A 4812-nucleotide genomic window follows, 5' to 3' on the forward strand; every position below is an offset into this window, starting at 1 on the left:
AATGAGTTGTGTAATTATTTATTTATTATTTGGTTTATTATTTGATTTGTTATTTAATTATTTGATTAATTATTTGATTATTTTCCTGTTATATTCGTTCCTTAATTGCTTTTCCACCTATTTATTGTTTATTTTTTAATTAGTAATTAAATAAACGCTATCAATTAAATTCCAACCGCATTCCTAATTTATTTCACGAGTTAATGGCGTTATTAATTATTATTATTTATTAATCGGTTGTTTCTTCATCCTTTGGTTCGTTTTTCTGATTTCCTTTAATTATTTTAATAAATCTTTGATGATTTCAATATTCCTTCGGTTGCTTGATTAATTAATTGATTGCTTTACGATCGACGCCTCCATTAGGCCATGGTTTATTAATTAGTTCATTAATTATTCCATTAATTTCTGGTTATTTTGATCATTTTAATAAATATTTGGTTCTTTTTTCGACACCCACTTGTCTTAATAATGATTGGATTTTTAAAGCTGTTTCTCGATTATTAATTAATGATTATTAGTCAATTATTCATTAATTATTAAGTATTAATTAATTATTTAATAATTCTTCATTATTATTTGATTATTAATTTGGGGGGGATTCTTTTTTCATTCCTTTTGATGCTCTCCCGATTAATTTGATTATTTCAACCTTTATTTGCCGGCTTTAATAATTATTAATAATAACTAATAATTATTTTTCTCTGATTAGTATTCGATCTTTAAATTCATTAATTCCCGCATTCTCCATTAATTACTTGATCATTTTAATGATTATTTGATCATTTTTCTATTCATCGGGTCGTTCTAATCACGATTTGATTGATTCCTGTCACTGACCCCATTCATTATTAATTATTAGCCCCATTAGGAACGATTTCATCACTTCTTTCTCTCTTCTGATCGGATTAATTAATATTTGATTATCTTGAGAATTATCCGACGCTATTAAGAAATATTTGGGGGTTTCAACGATCAATTAATCGAGGATTTATTAATTATTCACTCCTTTTATCAATTACTTGATTATTAATAATAATTTGGGGTTATTCTTTATGGAATTATTCGATTATTAGCTGATTATTAATTGCTCCTTCCTGTTATTATTTGCTTTCATCTTTATTATTCATTATTAGCTTAATTAATTCTTGCCTGCATATCTCATGCACAGCTTCTTCCATCGTTAATTACTTGATTAATTACTTAATTCTGTTCATTAATTCACCTTTCTGCTAATATTTATTAATTGTGCTTTTATTAATTGTCACGCTTTTCCCGTTTCTTCATCACTTCTAATTACTTCTTATTCCTTGGTTTGATTGGAATATTAATTAATTGGTTTCGGAATGATTTGATTATTTGAACGATTATTTGATTATTTTTATCTTCATTATTTGATGGTTTTAATAAGAATTACTTGATTATTTCACTAATAATTACTTGATTATTTTACTAATAATTATTTGATTATTTTATTAGTATTTATTTGATCATTTTACTAATAATTATTCGATTATTTTAACGATTATTTGATTATTTTTATCTTCATTATTTGATGGTTTTACTAATAATTACTTGATTATTTTATTAATAATGATTTGATTGTTTTACTAATAATTATTTGATTATTTTACTAATATTTCTTTGATTATTTTACTAATAATTAATTGATTATTTTACTAATATTTTTTTGATTATTTTACTAATAATTACTTGATTATTTTACTAATAATTATTTGATTATTTTTAATTATTATTTTATTATTTTATTAATATTTATTTCATTATTTTACTAATAATTACTTTATTATTTTATTAATATTTATTTGATTATTTTACTGATAATTATTTGATTGCTTTACTAATAATTACTTTATTATTTCACTAATAATTACTTGATTATTTTACAAATAATTCTTTGATTATTTTACTAATAATTCTTTGATTACTTTATTAATTATCAGACAGCTTTAATATTTATTTGCTTGCTTTACATTTCATAATTAATTGCTTTAATAATTACTTGCTCATTCTAATAACTATTAATTGATTGCTTGCTTTGGTTCTTTTCCTCATTAGTCCATTCTTTTAATTAGCCGGGGCTTTCTGTTCATTAGCGTTTGATGAATAATTGGTTGCCTTCTTAATTATTTGCTTGGTTTATGTTTATTAATTATCAGATTGCGTTAATTAGTGTTGAGTTATTAATGATTTGATTCTTTTTAATTCTTTCCTTCCTCGTTATTAATTTCATTATTTCTTTGGTGATTGGAGCCTTTATTAATTATTCGATTGATTTGATTGGATTCTTGATTAATAATTTTATTAATGATTAATTCTTGGCTTCTTTTAATTAATTACTTCCTTGTTCATTATTTTGCTTATTGATTAGCTGGCTGCTTTAATCATCAGTTGGTTATTTTAATAGTCGTTAATAATTCGTTAATTTTTATTATTTATTAATATCGTTATTATTTATTAATCATTTTATTATTTAGTGGTTTTGTTATTTTTTTATTTTATTATTTATGGGTTTATCATTTATTAATGATCATTTATTAATGATTTCATTATTAGAATTATCTGATGACATGTTAATAATGACATCACTGATTACTTGATTGGGTTGTTTTAATCTGTATCGATTATTAATTATTCTTTATTATTATTTCTATTATTTATTAATAATTTTATGATTGATTTCATTACTTATTAATTACTTCATTCTTTGCATTCTTTCATGACCCGTTAATTATTACATTTCTCATTATTTGAGAGTTTTCACTAATTAGGTTATTTTAATAGTTCTTCTTTGCTTAGTGTTTAATTATTAATTACTAATTATTAATGACTTGATTATTCTAATGATTTTCTTACCTGTTACTTATTAGATTATTCATTATTTCCTTCTTTTAATGATTATTGGGTTAAGACTTAGTAATTATCTGGTTATTATTAGATCATTAACTATTTAATTAGTTATTTTCTTATTTAGTCGCTCATTTTAATTACTTATAATTCAATTAATAATCTAATAATCATCCTTTAATACTAATAATTTAATTATTTCTGGTTTAGGGATTATTGGGTTCTTTGAGTCTTTATTAATTCTTCGCTTTGTATTTGGCTATTAATTATTTTATTAATAATTTCATTAATGATTAATTACTCAGTTATTTTAATTATTTTTGTTGATTACTTCTTATTTACGATTTAATTGCTCTCAGGGTCATTTGCTTATTTTGGCCTTCATTAATCATTTCATTTCTTATTAGTTAATATTTCATTAATTCTTATTGCCTCAATTATTTCAATGATTTCCTTGATTAATTATTAGTTATTAATTGATTGCCCTGCCCACCCTTTGATTCTTTCCATGTCTATTAACGACTCCATTAATTACCATTCAGCTACTCTGTCATTAGTCGATTATTCAGGAATCACTTCATGATTTCTTTATTAATTGCCGATTAGTAATTCTTGTTCGTTCATAATTAATATTAATAATGCATAATTAACAGCTAATGAATGGTATTAATAAATAATAATTGATAAATAGTTTTTAATAGGGTAATGATAGTCATAAATAATAGGTAATAATGATTAGCTAATAATTAATGGATAATTAATTAATAATTAATAAATACTTAATGATTAATTTATAATTAATAATTTTTTTCCCAGATTTCAATAAAAATCTCCCTCTCGTTCCTTTCACCCCCAAATTCCCAATTTTTCCCCCCAAATTCCCCAAAATCTGGGAAAATCCACCCCAAATTCCGAAAAATTTGTGATAATTCCAGAAAAGTCCCCAAAATCTGGGATAATCCACCCAAAAATTCCCCAAAATTTGGGAAAATCCACCCAAAAATTCCCAAAAATTTGGGATAATCCACTCCAAACTCCCCAAAAAATTCGGGAACATCCACCCAGAAATCCCCAAAATTTGGGAACATCCACCCAAAAATCCCCAAAATTTGGGAACATCCACCCAAAACTCCCTAAAATTTGGGATAATTCCAGAAAAAAATCCCACTTGGAGCCGAATTTCCCCAAGGCCGCAGCTGGAAAAGGGCGGGAATTCCGGAAAATGCCGAGGAAAACCTGGGATTCTTTTTCCTCCTTTTTTTCTCCATTTTTCCTCCTTTTTTTCCCTTTTTTTCCTCCCTTTTCCCCCCTTTTTTCCTCCTTTTTCCCCTTTTTTCCTCCTTTTTTCCCTTTTTTCCTCCTTTTTTCCTCCTTTTTCCCTCCATTTTCCCTCCATTTTTCCTCCTTTTTTCCCTTTTTTCCTCCTTTTTTTCCCTTTTTTCCCTCCCTTTTCCCCCCTTTTTTCCTCCTTTTTTCCTCCTTTTTCCCCCTCCCTTTTTTCCTCCCCTTTCCCCCACTTTTTTCTTCCCCTTTTCCCCCTTTCCCCTCCTTTTTTCCTCCCTTTTCCCCCGTTTGCCCCCTTTTTTCCTCTCTTCCCCCCTTTTTCCTCCCTTTTTTCCCCCCTTTTTTCCCCCCTTTCCCCCACTTTTTTCTCCCCTTTCCCATTTCCCCTCCTTTTCTCCCTCTTTTCCCCTCTTTCAGTTTTTCCTCCTTTTTCCCCTCCTTTTTCCCTCCTTTTTTCCTCCTTTTTTCCTCCTTTTTTCCACCTTTTTTCCACCTTTTTTCCTCCTTTTTTCCACCTTTTTTCCTCCTTTTTTCCCCTTTTTTCCTCCATTTTCCCTCCTTTTTTCCTCCTTTTTCCCCTCCTTTTTCCCTCCTTTTTTCCTCCTTTTTTCCTCCTTTTTTCCACCTTTTTTCCACCTTTTTTCCTCCTTTTTTTTCTCC

The sequence above is a fragment of the Corvus brachyrhynchos genome, unplaced genomic scaffold, assembly GCF_000691975.1.
Source record: "Corvus brachyrhynchos isolate BGI_N302 unplaced genomic scaffold, ASM69197v1 scaffold353, whole genome shotgun sequence".
NCBI classification, from domain to species: Eukaryota; Metazoa; Chordata; class Aves; order Passeriformes; family Corvidae; genus Corvus; species Corvus brachyrhynchos.